At 36.8% G+C, this 22,700-nt stretch overlaps 1 protein-coding gene and 1 long non-coding RNA gene across 2 annotated transcripts in view; one reads left to right on the plus strand and one right to left on the minus strand.

Moving 5' to 3' along the window:
- LOC133530402 (uncharacterized) overlaps positions 1-22,700 on the minus strand; it is a 312,356-nt gene that overhangs the window by 98,691 nt on the left and 190,965 nt on the right. The window lies entirely within an intron of this gene.
- On the plus strand, positions 8,631-10,605 carry LOC133530316 (uncharacterized). Its single transcript, XR_009801292.1, has 2 exons — positions 8,631-9,974; positions 10,021-10,605. It is a non-coding gene; the product is annotated as an uncharacterized LOC133530316 (long non-coding RNA).

A 22,700-nucleotide genomic window follows, 5' to 3' on the forward strand; every position in this document is an offset into this window, starting at 1 on the left:
AAAATGATAATTAACAAAACTTCCGCGAGACAGAGACATATTAATATATTATAACGGGTCACTCATGGATTATGGAGAAACATATATTAGTGGGCATTTATCCATCCATACAAACGCTTTCCATATTTTCCTCACGAGATACTGGCCCTAGATGACTTGTTGTTTGTTGGAAGATCACTATTACCAATACCTGTGCCGGTATTTTTATTTTTATTTTATTCTTGTTATTATAAGAGTTGGGTTACTTTAAGAAAAGCAAAAAACGGCCAAACAGATTTATTTCTTCTTCATTCCGTTTCCAAAATTTCGTTATGATTGGTTAAGTTTTAAAGAAGGAAAATGTCGAGAAAAAACTTAAATTTCTGAGACTTTACGCAGGGTTTTTGCCTAAGCTGCAGTTGTCCTGGTCGAACTAATTTTAGGAGCCACCCCGTTGCCTAAAATTCTCAAATCTGAGAAGAATCTTAGCTGGTATTTAAGTCGAAAATTGCTCGACATATTTCGCCCCATAACGAGCAGCTTCTTTAACGGGACCCCGAGTTGGCGGACCGACGCAGACGTCTAAAGAGCAATTTTCGACTTAAAATACGTGATTGGCTCGTTTTAATGTGTTAAATAAATCATAATAATTCGCAAAAGCAACAAGTGATTACCAACACAAACTGTTAAGGCGTGTACACATTAATTTAGAGCAGCGACAAATTGCTGTTCCAAAGTTTTAATGATTGTCTGTGATGAAGGACCGGGAACAACTTGTACAGATTAAATTACGGTTGACTGGCGACTTGATAAATAACAGCTTCATGAAAGCTTCGATTGAAGTCTAATTTGTAGTCTTCACTGAAATATTTTTTTGCACAACAGTAACAATAGTTATTTAAGCGCTGGTGGCCTAGCGGTAAGAGCGTGCGACTTGCAATCCGGAGGTCGCGGGTTCAAACCCCGGCTCGTACTTATGAGTTTTTCGGAACTTATGTACGAAATACTCGTATCTTTTGATATTTACCAGTCGCTTTTGGGTGAAGGAAAACATCGTGAGGAAACCGGACTAATTCCAACAAGGCCTAGTTTACCCTCTGGGTTGGATGTTCAGATGGCAGTCGCTTTCGTAAAAACTAGTGCCTACGCCAAATCTTGGGATTAGTTGTCAAGCGGACCCCAGGCTCCCATGAGCCGTGGCAAAATGTCGGGACAACGCGAGGAAGAAGAAGAGTAACAATAGCTATTTGTTTTACAAGGGGGAAAAATTGTTGTTTAACCGCTCGTGCTAATATTGATATCCGAGCAAGCGAAAGATTCCAAAATTGAACCATCTTGCTTTGCGAGGGTTTCAAGGCACGAAGGTTAAATATATTTTGCCACCGAGTGAAACAATTTTTTTTACTTCGCCAGTGCGACGAAAATACTAACTGTATATCAAACAAAATCAAATCCAAATAAACGTAATTAAATATTTATAATTCTAATTCATTATTCAAATTAAATTTTACCAACAAAAAAACATACGGCTCATATTGTAGTAAGCAGTCACCGTACCTATGGACGCCTGCAACTCCAGAGGTGTTACTTGCGCGTTGCCGACCCTTTAATAACCTGTACACTCCATACTGTAGACCCTTGGGAAAACCACGGCAGGGAGTTCATTCCACAGCCGGAGCGTCCGCGGACAATATAGAACGCTTTTGAATAATATAGAGCGCCTTTACCAGCTGATGTGGTGAAATAGTAAATTATTGCAGAGGCCGGGAAAGGTCAATTCATGGATTTGTCGGACGACGAATTGCTGTTCCTGCCGAGGCATATATAGTGCTTTTCTCCATGCGCGGAAATCAGGTAAAATAATCATAATTTAAACATAAATCAGCTCTCAAATCGAAACTTCACTTAAAAAACGTCAAAAACAATTTCCCGGTTTAATTATTTTTTTAAACTTACAGGCACAACTATTCTGTCATTCAGTACCATTCAATATCCTTAAAAAATTTAAAAGTTATATAGCCTTTGATTTTATTCAGCAGTATTCACACGATCATACACGTCGGTCTTACACGACTCTATCCTATAGCTTGAAATGATGCTGACCTGGTCGTGTAGACGTAGTCCGCAGCTATATTAATTGGCTCTATGCGTTTTTCTAGTGGATATATGTTTTTAAAAATTAAAAAACAATACAGTAATAACTTTCCCGTCCGCTAAAACACGACAATAATGGTTTGATTTTTTTTTATTTGAGTTTGACCATAACGAAGAACTTCCCGTACTATTTTTGCTACAGGTGAACATTTCCGATCATAGTGAGAAAAAAGTGTTTTTCAATAAAAAGACACGTCAATATCGCTTATCTGCTTTCCAATACTAAAACAAGAGCATGTCGGGCCCTGCCCAGAGTAGGGTTCCGTAGTTACTCTTCCATCACAATAAGCTAAACTGGAGCTTAAAGTGTAGTAGATTGTTAACCAAGTGATGAACTGTGGATAGTACGTCTTTTTACTATGAATGGGAAACTTTTTACGATAACTCAAAAACAGCTAAACTGATCATGTCCGCTATATTTTTCATTTAATATCTTTCTTAAGCTCTACTTCCAATTTTTTTTTTCATATTTTTTTGACCTATGGTTCAAAAGTTAGAGGAGGGGGACACTTTTTTTTTTCTTTCGGAGCGATTATCTCCGAATATATTCACTTTATTAAAAATGTTTGTTAAATACCGCTATTAGTTTTGAAAGACCTTTCAAACGATATCCCACACTGTAGGGTTGAGGCAAAAAAAAATCACCCCCACATTACGTGTAGGGGAGGTACCCTAAAAAAAAATTTGATTTTATTCTACGACTTTGTCGGCTTTATTGATTTATATATCCATGCCAAATTTCAACTTTCTAGCACTAACGACCACGGAGCAAAGCCTCGGACAGACAGACGGACATGGCGAAACTATAAGGATTCCTAGTTGACTACGGAACCCTAAAAACGAATTATAGAGCTAATTAATAACAAATAATCAAATTATTCGTCCCGATGTATTCCTATTAATAAATAGCACAATTTTAGCAGCTTCATTTCATTGTTACGTCGAGTAAGTATTAATATTACGTAGTAAAACTTCGAGTTTTTTTATGAGTTTTTCGGAACTTATGTACGAAATGTCATTTGATGTTTACCACCAGTTTTTCGGTGAAGAAAAACATCGTGAGGAAACCTGCATACATCTGCGAAGAAATTCAAAGGTGTATGTGAAGTCCCCAATCCGCAATGGGCTATCGTGGGGACTATAGCCCGAGCCTTCTCGCGCAATTACCATAAGGTTTGTTACATCGCCGGCGCGCACGCACCTACGGGTCTTTTTTGTTAGTTGTTGATTTTTTGATTATTAAGTGCAATTTATGGTAACTAAAAATTTACCAAGAGGCCTGGTTTGTTTTAGGTAGGTTTAGTTTTAGTTGTTTTTAGGGTTCCGTACCCAAAAGGTCAAACGAGACCCTATTACTGAGACTTCGCTGTCCGTTCGTCCGTCCGTCTGTTACTAGGCTGTGACCGACAACCGTGATAGCTAGACAGGTGAAATTTTCACAGATCATGTATTTCTGTTGCCGCTATAAGAACAAATACTAAAAACAGAATAAAATAAATATTTAAGGGGGGCTCCCATACAGCAAACCTAGTTTTTTTGCTGTTTTTATAAATAGTGGTACGGAACCCTTCGTGCGCGAGTCCGACTCGCTCTTGCCCGGTTTTATTTTATAAGTAGTCATAATCAATTATGTGGTAAAATACAGTATTCATTTATTGCGCTATCGTACACAAACATGACAATTTACATTACATTAAAAATTTAATTTGTGTGATTATTGATAATCACCTACGATCCTTATGATAAATATCATGGTGATTATGAAACTTAAAACCTTTCCAGATACTCGAGAAACTCGCGAAATTCTGGTCGAGAATTCCCGTGCCTCGAGAAAGAAAAAAGGTCGAGAAACCAGAAACCTTACCGTATCTAGACCTCTGTAATTCGTCAACGACTGGTTTATAATAACCACTATAACATACGTAAATAAGCAGTAATACCCTAAGCTAATACAACTCGGCACGCATTAAACGTAATGGCCGCAAAGTGCCCGCAATCCGATTATAGTGCGATTGTCTTGCGATTGTGGCGCGATTGTGTTCGCTATTCTGTTTATGTTAACGACTGTAGATTAACGGTCACATTGGGATATTCTGAAATATGTGTACGATTTCAAGTATGATGGACTATATGGACGACTGTGGATTAACGGTCACATTGGAATATTCTGAAATATGTGCATGATTTCAAGTATTATGGACTATATGGACGACTGTGGATTAACGGTCACATTGGAATATTCTGAAATATGTGTATGATTTCAAGTATGATGGACTATATGGACGACTGTGGATTAACGGTCACATTGGAATATTCTGAAATATGTGCATGATTTCAAGTATGATGGACTATATGGACGACTGTGGATTAACGGTCACATTGGAATATTCTGAAATATGTGCATGATTTCAAGTATTATGGACTATATGAACGACTGTGGATTAACGGTCACATTGGAATATTCTGAAATATGTGTATGATTTCAAGAATTATGGAGCGTTTTATTTGTCATTTTTTATGTGATATTTTTGTGTTATTTCTAGTCAGGATCACGAGCCCTTTTCATCTTTATAGGAGAAAAAATTGTTGTCCAAAATTTCCGTTCATTTTTTAAACTTTCCTTTTTCCTATATGGGGAAATGGTAACACAATAGGAAAAAAACTCTGGGACATGTTTTCGTCCCAATAGGATCGAAAGATTCTGAGTAGAAAAAAACACAAAATACAGCGTGTATTTTTGATACGAACATAATCAAAAGGCAGCTAGCTTAGGCTGTAATTTACACACTTTTATAGGTTTTATTAAAAATTTACTCCATGTTTTTTTTTATTATACTACGTCGGTGGCAAACAAGCATACGGCCCGCGTGATGGTAAGCAGTCTCCGTAGCCTATGTACGCCTGCAACTCCAGAGGAGTTCCATGCGCGTTGCTTTTTTAATTTCCGTTGAAGGGTGCATCCCTGAGCTTAAATTAAGTAACTTCCTCAAAGACACCGGTATTCTAATTAACTCCATTTCGGAGATAATCAATAATTAATTTTTATCTTATAAGACCCTTACGAACGTGTACACTTGTCTTAGGGCCCGTTTACATATTGATTAGTATTTAGTACGACTTCATAGATTTGCTAAGTAAACGTAAGTACTATCTCGGACGATCGATGTTCGAAATGACATTGATATGTCAGAATTTTCAATTGTTTAGTTGAGGTAAATGTAATGTCAACATTTAATTACTTTTATAAAAATAAAAATTACATTTTTTTTACAAAATTAACTATGCCGTTTAGTTTCCTTAGACGTACTTACCGATACCCCGAAGTTAACGGAATTCAATAAAAACACGGTGTATAGAAATGCTAATGGATATAAAATATTTTCATAAATAATAAAATACTTAATTATTGCGTTATGTATTGTAGTTACAAATCCTAACTTTCCCTTAGTTTCTTCCTGTGTCCTGACGCTAGAATCTTGACCTGTCTACCACAAGAATAAAAGCATTTTCTATTCAATTTAGTGTTCCAAGTATTTCCATCTAGATATAACTTTTTTTGAGCATTCGTTGCCTAGCTTATTCATCTTTTGGATCTTATATCTACGCTTACTTTCAATACATCTCGCTCGCACTAATATGTAAGTACGAACGAGATGCATAGAAAGTAAGTAACGCACAAGCCAGCAAATAAGTCAGCGTCAAACTGGTGGTAGCTGTACAGATCAATACTCTCGCTCGCCAAGAAATATTCCCACATTTTTTGAATACGTACCTAATGGGTCTTATCCCTAGTTATCTTCCCTCGGGATTATCCCAGAGACAACCGGCCTTATCGGGATTATCTTGAAAAATGTCCCCTGGTATATCTGATTCCCAAATTGTTAGACCAGTGCTAATGTGGTCTGTAGAGTGTCGGGAAAACTCGAGTTTTTAGAAAATTTAGGACGAAATGGATGTCCACCTCTATACAAAACCTAGTAGTCTCCATTTTCTTTTCCTTGATATTGATATGCCATGAGATATTAATAATTATACTTTCATCTTAAGAGCATACATAAGTGGATATTTTTTCCATTCAGACGTTCTTGACATTTTCCTCTCTAGAGTTCTCAGCGCAGCGGATGTCATTCCAGATCTAGAGCAGAGCCCAACTGGGGAAGTACCTCCACCTTACAGAAAACCGCAGCCAAATAACACTAGACCCTACTCAGAGTGTTGTATTCCTGCTGGTGAGTAAAGTTGCCAGAGCTGAACGAGGGGGGGTTAGTGTCGGCAACACGCATGTAACTCCTCTGGGGTTCCAGGCGTTCATCGGCTACGGAGACTGCTTACCATAAGGCAGGCCGTATGCTAGTTTGCCACCGACACCGACGTAGTATAAAAAAAGACGTTATTGCCGAAGTGAAGTGCGCTGTCAGTGATTTAAATTTTTATTGAAGTCAAAAATTTGTTCGCGAGGTATTGTGGTGCCACCTATTTAAGGTTTTAGGTTGGACACTTTTCATAGACAAATTGTTCTCCTTACCGCTACCCTCCATATCAAATGCGAAGGGTAGTTTGACACATGTCAAAAAGTGGTTATAGGGGGGCAAATTAAAAACGATTTTTTACGATTCTCGATTAAATCTGCGAAGGGCATATAATCGATTCTATATCACCAATAGAATAGATTTATATTTTTATAGTTTGGACGCGACTGAAACGATTTGATACGAGCGGAATCGATTCGGTTGATAATTAGAGTTAAACTCTATTGCAATTGCGTTCCTTTTTACACAACGAAACTCAACAATATTAAAATTATTAATATTTGGTGATTTTTGTCTATTTTAATGAGATATTTTAAGCTACGAAGATGTAAAAATTTTAGACCTAATAGGATTCTAGTTATTTTTGTTAAAATTTTCCCATTTGAAAAAGTCTATTGTCAAATATTCGCTAAGCCAACAAAAATAGCACTCTAGTGTTTCTGCCTTTCCTAACCTAAAGATATCCTTTATTCTTTATACACGTACGTCTTTTTAAACCTAACATTTTTTGCTATAAATTATCCCCAACGGAGGCGTTACGCAACGCTATAAAAGAGGGTTATGATTTTGGATTTGAGGGACCTTAAGGGACCACTTAAATGTACGGACAAAAGGGATCTGGCTGCAGGCGATCATACTGACCTATGCGACAAAAAAGGATATAATATCCCGGTTCGAACGTTCAGATACGTCAAACATTTTTTTTTAATAATACAGGAGGAAAATAAGCAGACGGATCACCCGATGGTAAGCGATTACCGCCGCCCATGGACACTTGCAACACCAAAGTTGTTGTAAGTGCGTTGCCGGCTTTATGATAGGAGTACGCTCTTTTCTTGAAGGTTGTATCGGTCCGGAAATACCGCAGGCGACAGTTCGTGGAATGAAGTTTAGCTGTGCGAGGCAGGAAGATTCTGGAGAAACGCACAGGACTGCGAACCATGTAAGTGGTGAAGATGGAAATGTCGTAGGGCGATGGCGAAAAGAAGCGGCAGGGATTAATCCGAACAATTCCTCGGAGCACTCCCCGTTGTACATGCGATAGAAAATGCAGAGCGAGGCCACATCTCCACGCAGCGCCAAGGAGTCAAACCGACATTTGCTTAAGATACGATATAGATTCTTCTTTTTAACCGACTTCAAGATTTCAAAAGGAGGAGGTTATCAATTCGGTTGTATGTTTTTTTTTGTTTTTTTGTTTATTGTTTGTTACTTCATAACTCCGTCATTGCTGGACCGATTTCAAAAATTATTTTTTTGATTGAATCTATATACAGATTGGTTTTTGTCAAAACTCAGTTCTGATGATGGGATCTATGAGGAATCGAGGGAACTCTTCAAATGCGAAAGGCATACATATAGTGATTTTTATATTATCATACCAAATCAAGCATTTACGTTTAAAAAGTGATATTTGATGAAGTGGAACTGCTGATGCTAATCAGAATGGAACTCTTCAACGACACATAGTTCCCGCTTGGCGATTTGTCGTCTTCCTTATGTTTTCTATGCAAATTAGGTTATCGAGAGAAATTTTTGTCAAGCACGAGACCTGATGGTATAATCTATATCTAATTGAGGTAACTCTTCAAATGTGAAAGGCATACATATAGTGATTTTTGTATTTTCATCAACAAATCAAACATTTCCATTTAAAAAAGTGACATTTGATAAAGTGGAACTGGTAATGCTGATCAGAATGGAACTCTTTAACGACGCATAGTTCCCGCTTGGCGACTTGTCATCCTCTTTATGTTTGTTAGGCAAATTAGGTTTATGAGGAATCGAAAAAACTCCTGAAATGTTAAAGGCATACATACAGTGATTTTTGTATTTTCTTTAACAAATCAAGCATTAACATTTAAAAAAGTGACATTTGATAAAGTGGAACTGCTGATGCTAATCAGAATGGAACTCTTCAACGACGCATAGTTCCCGCTTGGCGACTTGTCATCCTCTCTATGTTTGTTAGGCAAATTAGGTTTATGAGGAATCGAAAAAACTCCTGAAATGTTAAAGGCATACATATAGTGATTTTTGTATTTTCATTAACAAATCAAGCATTTACATTTAAAAAAGTGACATTTGATGAAGTGGGACTGCTGATGATGATCAGAATGGAACTCTTCAACGACGCATAATTCACGATTGCCGATTAAGTAGTAGTAAATTAGATTTTCAAGACATTTTTTAATATAATATAATAATCTTTCTTTCACCGGTCTCCCTCATTGAAGTCGGTTCTTTTTTTTGAAAATTATTTTTAATTATAACTTCAGTCCAGTGGGACTATTTCGCCATATCAAGGCCTAGAGCTTTAAATACGACTAAAATTGTACGGTTAGTACAAGACTGTACGGTGATTTTATCAGCTCTTGTAAAGCGATAGCTGGACTTTACAAGTAGCACGTGGACTACCGGCCGTTGACTCCAAGATGGTGGTTAAACGCATTTCAAGATTAATTCTCCATTCACTGCACACTACTACATTAGTTTACTGTATAATAAGCTATCGATATTACACTTTAAACAATATTAATGAGCAAAAAACACAGCAATTAATCACTAGGCGTGACTATCAATATGGCGCTCGAACCCGAAGTCGATATGGATTAGATAGTTCAGTGTCAAGTGACGTTTCTTCAAATAAAAACGTCACTTTTGACACTAACATATCCAATACTGTTTGAATCAGGCCATTAGGCGGTATTGACTTCGATGTGAATCCGCACTCCGGAGCGGAGCGCGGATCCGCATTAGCGTGTTAACCGCCTTATTCCTCATTTCCCCATACCCTCGGGGCTGCGTGATATTTATTTTACATTACTTAGAACGACGAAAGACATTGTGGAAACCTGTTTTGTTATAAAGTACCACAGATTGCCTCTCATAGATATTGCAATGGTAGAAAAACAAGGAGTGTGACTTTCTGGCTCAACCAGACGCGGGAACTTGGATGCGAGTTTAGTTACATTGCCGACTATCTGAAGTACAGCTCACATAGCCAATACGCCAATCGTTGACGCTCGGTAGCGTAGCATAGTCATCTCTCTATATCACTCTTGCGCATTAGTGCGACAGTGATAGTTGCGTTTCGTTCGGTACGGAGCGTTAACGATTGGCATGTTGGCTGCGCGGCCAGAGAGCTGTAAAATGGCATAGACACATGAATGAAGAAATTCATAAAATGGCAATTTTTCGGATGAGTAAACATTTGGTATCTAGAGTAGCGTATTTGACAATGTGTCAAAGCTAATATAGTATTTTATGCAACAGTTGTATAAGAAGGGTCAAAAAAGGCGAGTGGCGTGAGTTACAATGTGAGCCGGAGCCGAAGGCGTAGGCGAACATTGTAAAGGAATACGCCACGAGAATTTTTTGACCTACTTATACAACGTTGCATACAATATTTTTCCTACGAGTCAACAAAAATAAATCTTAATTTAGGTAAACAAATTACAGCAAAAGTATATAGCCAAGACGCGCGCGCATACCTTGTGACGCGCCCGGCCCGCCCCGGGCCGCGGCCGGCCGGTCGGCGACACCTCCTCGTAACTCATGAGGCCCTGGTACTTGCTACTTGCTAAATTAAGTTTTTGGACAGTTTTTTCTCAATTTTGGCCACCGTAGCCTACGGAGACTAACAAGCAACGCTAAGCGGTCTTCGTAGTCTATGGGTGTTGCTATATTACGGGTGTCACATGCGTGTTTCTGACTTATGAAGTAATTATTTTTACTATGCAACCAAATGAATATTTAGTTTAAAACTGTATTCGTTTTTGTTTTGTTAGGTTGGTAGCCATTAATCGCAGTAACATTATAGCTTATAAAAGCACAAGAGCTTTTATGAGGAATAGACAATATAGACTTTTCTTGAAATCTTTTATGTATGTTCTTATATTCGTGTTAATGAATGCATAAATGACAGATAACAGTAGAGGAGTAGGAAAAATAAATAATATAGCATTTACCAAATAGAGCACTTATATTTCAGTCACTTTTTTAATGAATTTCTTTTCTGAACTGATTTACTACCCTTTCAATCTATGCAATACAGCCATATACCGAAACTTGTATGCGAGTTCTTGCACTAATTAAGTTAAGTACCTAAGTTGAAAGTAGTTGGTCGGAGCACTGGCTCGTTCAATTGATACTAGTAAGTTACGTTTGAAACAAATTACACTCATACGTACTTTTTGATTAAATTAAACATTATTGCAATAAAGTTGGATGCTATATACACATACGTCAGTTCCAACTTAGGTTACTTAAGTCGTTTTCCTACTCCTCTACTGTTATCTGTCATTTATGCATTCATTAACACGAATATAAGAACATTCATAAAAGATTTCAAGAAAAGTCTATATTGTCTATTCCTCATAAAAGCTCTTGTGCTTTTATAAGCTATAATGTTACTGCGATTAATGGCTACCAACCTAACAAAACCAAAACGAATACAGTTTTAAACTAAGTGCATTGATGCCAACTTACAAAATATTCATTTGGTTGCATAGTAAAAATAATTACTTCATAAGTCAGAAACACGCATGTGACACCCATAGACTACGAAGATCGCTTAGCGTTGCTTGTTAGTCTCCGTAGGCTACGTTGGCCAAAATTGAGAAAAAACTGTCCAAAAAATTAATTTAGCAAGTAGCAAGTACCAGGGCCTCATGAGTTACGAGGAGGTGTCGCCGACCGGCCGGCCGCGGCCCGGGGCGGGCCGGGCGCGGAACAAGGTATGCTCGCGCGTCTTGGCTATATACTTTTGCTGTAATTTGTTTACCTAAATTAAGATTTATTTTTGTTGACTCGTAGGAAAAATATTGTATGCAACGTTGTATAAGTAGGTCAAAAAACTCTCGTGGCGTATTCCTTTACAATGTTCGCCTACGCCTTCGGCTCCGGCTCACATTGTAACTCACGCCACTCGCCTTTTTTGACCCTTCTTATACAACTGTTGCATAAAATACTATTACAGACTTCTCAAACACCTAATATGGTCATGATATATAAATCTAGCGAAAGTTGTTATTATTTGAAAGTATTATTTGACAACGTTATTATCTGTTATCGTGTGTGTGTGTGTATGTGTATGTGTGTGTGTATGTGCGTGTGCGTGCGTGTGTGTGTGTGCGCGTGTCCGTGTGCGTGTGCGTGCGTGCGTGCGTGTGCGTGTGTGTGTGTGTGTGTGTGTGTGTGTGTGTGTGTGAGGTGACACACTTAAAAACAGGCACCAGCGCAGATAATGTAATTTGTTTTATTAAGCTACTGAATAATATAAAATTATGATCTAAAAAGCGCTTAAATTTTTCAAAAACACTACTCACTGAATTCGCATTCCGCATCTCACGCGGTCTCACATTGAAATCTAGCGGTCTCATACTACATCTAGAGTGCGTGATCTACGAACACGAACTCGTTATGGGAATTGTTTCATTGTGTTCGTGATAACACAAATTCATTGTTGAATCCGAATGGAGGCTAATTATGTAATAGGCACTGTTCTCCATTTTCTTATTTGTTCTTTACGCTTGAGCAACGAAAACGGGTCGTGTTATAGGGAAATGTATTTTCAAAGTTACGGTGTTGTTATAAAACATGTTACTCTCTTCAATGTTTATTTTCTACTGAGAGTATGTTTTAAACGGATATATTATATGAGCAAAGATATTTTGTTCCTGAGTCATGGGTGTTTTCTATGTATTTAACCTTTTCAACGCTTTTCCACACGTATTTAAGAAATGCCATGGACGCCAAAAAGTTAACTGGTGAAGAGCGAATATGAAGCTTAACTGACTGTAGGAAAGTCGCTTTGACAACGTCCGCCATAGCCTTTCTAATGGTCATTGGCGTCGCGGGCACGACAGACGATGACCGTTTTAGTGGTCTTTGGCGTTGAAAAGGTTAAGTATTTATAAATATTTATATATTATATACCCTCAACACAAGCCTTATTGAGCTTACTGTGGGACTTAGTCAATTTGTGTAATATTTATTTATTTACCTTTACATCTACATCATAAACCCTGTATGATGCGTTCAACAACTGCAGATTACGGCCAGCATAAAGATAAATTGTTTTGTTATAAAAAATAATTTTAACACCACAATTAGCTACCTTTGTTAATCACCTCGGGGAAGCACTTGCATCTCGCTGGGACAGATCCTTGTCTTGCGTTCTTGCTGGCTTCTAGCTCGTATAATAACTTCAATATTTAGAGCGACCAGCATGTGTATTCGAGGCATCCGCCACAAACGGAAGCCAGCAGCGAAATTATTTGGTTTCGATGGTACCGCCCTTCCACACTCCGACTGACAGACTGACTTCTTTCTTCATTATCATAGTTAATTTTTTTGTACACGATATTTATTTATTTAATATCTACTGTTATAAGCTGTATTGTATTTGCTGAATAAATGTTTTTGTTATGTAAAAAAATATATATACCTATATCTTATCTGTAACGTCGATATGAATTTAATAATTACATTCAAAATTCTTGTATTTTTGGACCAGCCTGTACAATAATAACTTAATAAGCAACATGATAAATTTTTACGTGATATTACTCAAAATATTATCTGCAGCTCAAGAAAAAATAATGACCATTCCTCACAATTATAATGGCCTCAGAGCTCTCCTCGATATCCTCAAGGGTCCTTACACGTTTCGAGGCTCTTGGCACAAGTGCGTATCAAAACAGAGGTCCGTTATTGGGGCAGATGAATTTTTGACCCCCTCACGAAAGAGGTTCAATGTTTGATTGTGTACAGTTAGCATCAAAAAGGATCGCGATAAAAGTATCTTCCAATTATAAAACTGAAATTGATGTTATATATTAAAGAAAAAGTAACAAAGCTATTGATATATATCTAAGGACGGGCTTTACGGGTACTAAGAATGGTGCTAGTTCAGCGGTGTCACTCACGAATTCGAGCCAATCGTGCAGTCTAATGCAACTAGTTGCAACCATCGCGCGCGTGATGCGAACTCATCAACCAATTGCGTTGTGGCGTTAGACTGCACGATTGGCTCGAATTCGTATGCGTGACACCGCTGTACTGGCCCCATTCTTATTGCCCGTAAGGTCCTTAGATAAATGTCAACGAACGAGTGGCGAAGGCTGAATTCGAACCGGTGTCTATTGCTAACCGGGCTAACTCCATGAACCCTTAGGCCACCCCTTTCAACAAAACAATCAGCGGCCACTCTAGAGGTGCAACATGTGCGCTGCCGACTCTCATACACATATCGATATTCCTGCAGACTGTACATACCATCATTACAATATGAGAAACAATAATGAAATACCTCTAGGGTTACCATCCATAGACTGGTAACCGCTTACCATTAGCTTGTTTGCTAATAATGTGTTGTAGTAATCACTCAAAACTTAAAATGATTTTGCCTAAAATAAAAAAAAAAAATGCCGCCAGCATCCTTGGTACAATGCCTCAAGGGCCTATTTTAGATTTGAGCTAGTTATACCTAGTAATCCTCTGTATATACCAATTATGTATATTGTTGTTGTAAATAAAAAGAAATAGTTTCTAATTATAATTTTTACGTCTAAGCCTTTTTTCAGTCAAACCCACACAAACTGTCCAAAACTTAGGAATTCTTAATACTCAAAAAACATCTTTTTCGTTTTTAGGGTTCCGTAGTCAACGAGGAACCCTTATAGTTTCGCCATGTCCGTCTGTCTGTCTGTCTGTCTGTCTGTCTGTCCGAGGCTTTGCTCCGTAGTCGTTAGTGCTAGAAAGCTGAAATTCGGCATGGATATATAAATCAATAAAGCCGACAAAGTCGTACAATAAAATCTAAAAATTTAATTTTTTCACGTTTTCACCTTACACGTAAAGTGGGGGTGATTTTATTTTTTGCTTCAACTCTACTGTGTGGGGTATCGTTCGATAGGTCTTTCAAAACTAATAGGGGTCATCAAAAAACATTTTTTGATAAAGTGTATATATTCGGAGATAATCACTCCGAAAGAAAAAAAAAATGTGTCCCCCCCTCTAACTTTTGAACCATAGGTCCAAAAAATATGAAAAAAATCGTGGAAGTAGAGCTTAAAAAAGACATTAAATGAAAACTATAGCGGACATGATCAGTTTAGCTGTTTTTGAGTTATCGCAAAAAGTTTCCCCTTCATAGTAAAAAGACTTGCTTTAATTAGGTACTGATTATGCAAATTTGCCTATTTGTTTAACTCGCGTGAAAGGTACCGTTTCATCCCTTGGTTAACAATTTACTATACTTTAAGCTCCAGTTTAGCTTATTGTGACGGAAGAGTAACTACGGAACCCTACACTGAGCGTGGCCCGACATGCTCTTGGCCGGTTTTTATAACTAAAATCTTTTTTCTAAGTAAGATAAATGCACCTTTTTAGCTCCAAAACTAGGCTCTGAATGTAATTATAATAAATCACGAAAAACTGCCCGTAAAAATAGTATTAAAACTATTTCTGTCCTTTCACCGTACCATAAATATCCGTATTTCTTGACCTGAACTAGTATTAGGATGATTAAAAACCACTGCAATAAATAATATCGAAGAAACTTTATCATATCTTGAGACCATTAGGGACCCTCCTCAAAAACATCTAATACATAATAAAGAGGATACGATTCAACATTACTTTGACTTACTGGATATATAACTTTTAATATTTATTCAGTTTGTTATGTCAAGTCAAGTCATTAAATTCTTCATTCAAATAGGCCTAGCAACAAGCACTTTTAAATTGTCAAGTTTGAAAATATCATCTTAATCTAAATATCAGAGCAATTTATTGATGCAGTGATTATTGTTCTAAAAAATCATTGAATTAATATAGATATGTAAAACTTAATAATAAGAATATCGCAAAAGGATCGTCAAACACCAACATGTATAAAAATACTAGACTAGAAACTTTCTAGAATAAAAACTAGATGTCAAAAAATAAGAATTACCATGCTGAGATGAGGCCATTTCGTGACACTTTATTCTCACTATGTTCTCTTTTATGTATGTCTATTACTGTTTGTGTGTTTATGAATAAAACAAATTCTAAGTATTCATTTCTATTCTATTAGATTCTTAATATATATATCGAGTTATCAATTTCATCATTATTAACATAACAATAAATAATTAATTCTTTTCAATCACACTTAATCCCAGAGTGTTTCATCATTCATGTAGTCTTGTGTGCTGTAATAAGCTTTAGAGATAAGCTTACGTTTTACGTAATTTTTAAATTTATTAACAGACAATTCAGTGATGATATTAGGAATTTTTTTGTAAAATCTTACCAAATTACCCATGTTATGTTTCTCAGACCAGTGAAGTTAATTTCCAATCATCTGAATCTTGTTAAAAGAGAGTTGTTCAACAAATAAATAAATTATTATTCATATTTCACGAGCAGAGGCACTTGTAGAAAAAGAAATGATTTTCCGACATTTTGTGCTTAGATATTTCCCGTATAATTTTTAAACTAAATTAAAACTACTATGTACTCGTATGATCGTTCTTCAGAAGCTACATTTTTCAAATTTACCACCTTTTTTCTATTGATAAATCGGTGTAGGTAAGACTAAACATACAAATTATTATTAAATATTTTATTATGAATAATATAAATATAAATAATACCTATTTTAGGTATTCAAGCACCAGAACTAAATCTACAGTGAAATTTTCGTCAAAAGCGCGCAAAATGCATACGTAAAACCATCATCCGCCAAGAAAACAACGTAAAAGTAACAAATACTCACCCACGGGCAACGTCAAAATTTTATATAAAATCTCGGATTACTCATAGTAAGAATCTTGAATATCCGGTAAAAGTTCTAAATTCTCAGACATTTTTCTGCTGTTTAAAGTTCTTTAGCAAATGTTTGACGTATCAGATTTCCATGACCAATCGCCTCCCGGGCGACAACTCGTATAGTGATTAACGGCTATGTATGATGAACCCTCGTGGACGTCAGCTGCTGCTCCGTTGGTGGGTTGTACGTAAAAAATATGCTTATTTTTTACGTGTTCATGTGACTAGTTGTCGGTCTTTCCAGTGTGATATAACTGGCTGACGGTTTTTAGGGTTCCGTAGCCAAATGGCAAAAAACGGAACCCTTATAGATTCGTCATGTCCGTCTGTCTGTCCGATTCTGTCACAGCCACTTTTTTCCGAAACTATAAGAGCTATACTGTTCAAACTTAGTAAGTGGATGTATTCTATGAACCGCATTAAGATGTTCACACAAAAATAGAAAAAAAAACAATAAATTTTGGGGGTTCCCCATACTTAGAACTGAAACTCAAAAAATATTTTTTCGTCAAACCCATACGTGTGGGGTATCTATGGATAGGTCTTCAAAAATGATATTGAGGTTTCTAATATAATTTTTTTCTAAAGTGAATAGTTTGCGCGAGAGACACTTCCAAAGTAAAAAAATGTGTCCCCCCCCCCCCCCCCCGTAACTTCTAAAATAACAGAATGAAAAAACTAAAAAAAATATATGATATACATTGTCATGCAAACTTCCACCGAAAATTGGTTTGAACGAGATCTAGTAAGTAGTTCTTTTTTTAATACGTCATAAAATTAAAAAAAAAATTTTTTTTCATCAAACTCATACGTGTGGGGTATCTATCTATGGGCTATCTATGGATAGGTCTTCAAAAATGATATTTAGGTTTCCAATATCATTTTTTTCTAAACTGAATAGTTTGCGCGAGAGACACTTCCAAAGTGAAAAAATGTGTCCCCCCCCCCCCGTAACTTCTAAAATAACAGAATGAAAAATCTAAAAAAAATATATGATATACATTGTCATGCAAACTTCCACCGAAAATTGGTTTGAACGAGATCTAGTGAGTAGTTTTTTTTTTTTAAAACGTCATATAATTAAAAAAAAAAATTTTTTCATCAAACCCAACGTGAGGGGTATCTATGGATAGGTCTTCAAAAATGATATTTAGGTTCCTAATATCATTTTTTCCTAAACTGAATAGTTTGCGCGAGAGACACTTCCAAAGTGGTAAAATGTTGAACAAAATCTAGTAAGTAGATTTTTTTTTAATACGTCTTAAATGGTACGGAACCCTTCATGCGCGAGTCCGACTCGCACTTGGCCGCTTTTTTTTATTTAAATTTAAAATAGCATCTAAACTATCATCTGACACAGTATCCATCGGGAGGCAATGATTGAATTTTTTTTTTACATGTTCATGTGATTGTCTAACGGTTTTTCCACCGTGATACAAACGGCTGACTATTTTTTAGGGTTCCGTACTAAAGGGTCAAACGGGACCCTATTACTAAGACTCCGCTGTCCGTCCGTCCATCTGTCAGTGTCACCAGGCTGTATCTCATGAACCGTGATAGTTCGTTAGTTGAAATTTCTACAGATTATGTATTTCTGTTGCCGCTATAACAACAAATACTAAAAACAGAATAAAATAAATATTTCTTTCTAATCTCGAGGTTCTCATCCGATCACCGAAGTTAAGCAACGTCGGGCGGGGTCAGTATCAGTACGTGGATGGGTGACCGTTTTTATAGATAATGAATGTTACGGAACTCTTCCTGTGCGAGTCCGACTTGCACTTGACCGGTTTTTTTAATTCATGATAGCATCTAAACTATCATCAGCCGGGAGGCGATGCCTGAAGATATATAGTCCTGGCACGCGGTCTATTCTAGTCATATAGCAAACATATCCAAAACAACTAGAATACCGTCCCGGGCACATATCGATACGAAACAGCGAAAATAATAAGATCTATGACGGATCCGATCCGACGCTTGCCTCAGTTGTCTCATCGATGATGGGGGATCAGGAGAAAACAATCAGGAAAATATATTAGTTGTGTTTTTTTTTTTTTTTTATACTACGTCGGTGGCAAACAAGCATACGGCCTGCCTGATGGTAAGCAGTCTCCGTAGCCTATGTACACCTGCAACTCCAGAGGAGTTACATGCGCGTTGCCGACCCTAACCCCACCCCCCTCGTTGAGCTCTGGCAACCTTACTCACCGGCAGGAACACAACACTATGAGTAGGGTCAAGTGTTATTTGGCTGCGGTTTTCTGTAAGGTGGTGGAGGTGGTAAGGTGGTCTGTAAGGTGGTGGTTATTTAGGTAAGATCAAATTTATTGACTAACGGTGCTGTTTGGGGAGACTGGGGACCTTTTATATCTCCAGATTTAATGTGTTTTTAACCATAGAGACTATACATCTCTATTGTATTGTAGTAATTATTTATTTTTCCTACTCGTCTACTGTTATCTGTCATTTATGCATTCATTAACACGAATATAAGAACATACATAAAAGGTTTCAAGAAAAGTTTATATTGTCTATTCCTCATAAAAGCTCTTGTGCTTTTAATCGCTATAACGTTACTGCGATTAATGGCTACCAACCTAACAAAACCAAAACGAATACAGTTTTAAACTAAGTGCATTGCTGCCAACTTACAAAATATTCATTTGGTTGCATAGTAAAAATAATTACTTCATAAGTCAGAAACACGCATGTGACACCCGTAATATAGCAACACCCATAGACTACGAAGACCGCTTAGCGTTGCTTGTTAGTCTCCGTAGGCTACGGTGGCCAAAACTGAGAAAAAACTGTCCAAAAATTTAATTTAGCAAGTAGCAAGTACCAGGGCCTCATGAGTTACGAGGTGTCGCTGACCGGCCGGCCGCGGCCCGGGGCGGGCCGGGCGCGTAACAAGGTATGCTCGCGCGTCTTGGCTATATACTTTTGCTTTGTTTACCTAAATTAAGTTTTATTGTTGTTGACTCGTAGGAAAAATATTGTATGCAACGTTGTATAAGTAGGTCAAAAAATGCTCGTGGCGTATTCCTTTACAATGTTCGCCTACGCCTTCGGCTCCGGCTCACATTGTAACTCACGCCACTCGCCTTTTTTGACCCTTCTTATACAACTGTTGCATAAAATACTATAAAGATTATTATAATGTAATGTTTACCCAGGTATTGGCTGTTGTATTTATAAATGTCGTTATGTATTTTTCATGTCACTATATGATGTTACTATTAATGTTGTATTGACTTGTAAAAGAGCCCTTGAGGCCTACTTGCAGAATAAATTTTTGAATTTTGAATTTTGGTCTGTTTTAGCTAACACGGGCTTATTACAATTAGTAACTTTATTTTTGAGTATAATTACATTGAGACTCCTCATTTGGTTCTCGTATGTTTCTTTGATCTTAATTAATGTTTTAATTTTACAGGATTTTGACTCTTAGAGACCCTATACATCTCTAAAGATAATTTGATAAATTATATAATCTTGTAGTTCTGACACTTAGAAACAATTACGTTATTTTTTTTTATTTTTTCAGTTTTGTTTTTTTTTTTGTAATTGGACATTATGAGACTTTAAACATCTTTAAGCTCTAAGTAATAATAACACTTTAGTTTGAATTGATATTTTCAGTTAATTGTACATATTCCTAAGAATTTACCACGCGTAGTTTTAAGTGAAATTGTATATTGTGAGATAAATAAATCATATATCATATTTTATAATTGTTGATGTTCTTATTTTTTTGATTGTATGTAAATTCCATGTTGACGTGTAAAAGTGCCCTTGTGGCCTATTTTTTGAATGTTGAAGTTGAAGTTTTTGCTATGAATATCTTTTAAATAAATAGAATAACTAAGATTAGTGACAAAAAAAAAAACATTTTATTAATAGAAATTTGGATCCCCCAATTTTATGGAGAAGTAGAAGAGGGAGCTGGAAGGAGTAGACCTCGGCGGACTTTCTGTTTAAATCGGGGAAATCCTCACGAAAGTCCAGGTTAAGACAAGAACACCCTAAATCGGCGAGCGTGTATGAGGAATGTTATGAAAGGGAAGGAAGCGAAAGAGGTATGTCAGCAGTGGTAGCATGGCTCCATTTTTATCACTTGTCACTATGCCCGTCACTTTCGCACTTCTTGCACTTGTCAGAACGTGACAGACATGGTGACAAATGATAAAGAGCCGACCATTTTAGCCCTACTGGATCGCAGCAAGAGGAAATCCGTGGTCTCTGCCTACCCCTCCGAGAAATAGGCGTGATTATATGTATGTATGTATGTATTTTTCTTTAAACAGTCTTTTAACTAAGTAATTAATTATCGAGGCAATTCTAACCACCTGTGAAGTTGCGTTGTTTGATCACGCACGGACCAATTCGAACAATGCTTTAAGAGCCCGGTAAGGAATTTAGAGTAAAAATGTAAAATTGATAGATTCAGTCGTTGAAATTGTACACCTTTACGCTTTACGCGCGTTTACCTAGAAACGTCCATCAGAAAAAAAACATTACTAATAAATTGAGCCTGTTTTCAAAAAAAATAATTATTAAAATAAAAGATAGCAAGACGTGCTAATAGAAACCAGTACTTGTTAATAGTTAACAAAAGGTCTACAATTTCATGCGTTAAATGTATCAATTTGATATTTTTGCGACTAAAATCGATAACGGCCTCTTAAGATGTCACAGCGATACGATACCAATCTGTCAGTTTCAAAAGTCTACAGTCAGGTTCAAATCTTCAACCAATAACGTCACTTTTGACGCTTGTTTTGGGTATCGTATCGTAGCATTGTTCGGATTGGGCCGACAGTGCTAAATAGCCTCCTTCGGTCTTCATGATTACATCAGTTCGATCGATAAATTGTATTATTACTGGCAAGGCTTGGAAACCGGTTACATTTCTAAACCGTTATCATGATTGTACTTGGAGTAAATTCTTTTAAATTCGGTTTGATTCGTAAAACCGGTTTTTTAGGAGATAATTTCCATACGGTTCTTGTCAGACTCAGACCAGTTTAGAACCATAAAACCGATTTCTATCTATGTCGGTGTCTTTGTTACGTAGCACACCACCGGTCCAGCCGGCTGTCTCGTCGCTAGTAGAATAAGCCGGTTTATTTAGGTTACAATAAAGTTAAAACTAGTGCCTACGCCAAGTCTTGGGTTTATTTGTCAAGCAGATCCCAGGCTCCCGTGAGCCGTGGCAAAATGCCGAGACAACGCGAGGAAAAAGAAGAAGAAGAGACAATAAAGTTCTTAAAATGTCTGCGTTTTTATGAAAGATCGAAGTAAAACCGTAATAAACCGGTATTTACCACTAATTTAAAACCGGTTCTGAGCCTTCCATAGTATATACTCGTATTATAGGTGGGTCTAAATACGTTGCAGTCTCAGACTATTGTCGCTTTCACTGGGTTCGAGCACCAAACTACCTCTACAGAAATGGGTGCCTTTCATCCCTTGGTTAACAATCTACTAGTGAAAAACAAATCTTGGAGCGATCACGAATATACGATAAACATCGATAATTAAGTTTATTGATATAGGAACTCCCTATCATTATAATTTTCCCTCCAAAATTCCGATGTCTGCCTTTTCCATGGAATTTCGGTAACAAATCCCTCTCGTAATGTTTACCTAGCATGAGAAAAATGTCAGTCGACATCCGACGCTCGTTTTTATATTAATGAACCCATATCAGATGACAAAACATTTTCCTTGTTATAGGGCAAAGAAATGGAGGAAAATAAATATTATAAATAATATGATGTTTTTGATGTGTAAGGGGGTGTTATTAGTTTTGTAAAGCTTATAGATGTTTGGCTTAAGGAAAGGTTGGAACATTTATACGTGCTCGTTTTTATTTTCTTCGAAATATTATAAATAGAATAGAATAGAATATTTTTTATTCTTAAACACAAACAAGACACATTATATTACATAATATAACAAAAACAAAGAAAGTATAAAGTGCCACGAAATGGCCTCATCCCAGCATGTTGCTGGTGGCTTCCAGCGCTGATCTTCCGGTCCGACCATCAAGTGAGAAAAATCATGAAAGGTAACAGACAAGAAATAAAAAGACATAAAATAATATAGAGTGAACAAATTGAAAAATAGATAAAATATAACGACTAAATTAAGTAAAGATTATTTATATATCAAGCATCGTAAACATAGCACTGTATCGATCCGGTCCAA

This window comes from Cydia pomonella, chromosome 22 (genome assembly GCF_033807575.1).
Source record: "Cydia pomonella isolate Wapato2018A chromosome 22, ilCydPomo1, whole genome shotgun sequence".
NCBI lineage: Eukaryota > Metazoa > Arthropoda > Insecta > Lepidoptera > Tortricidae > Cydia > Cydia pomonella.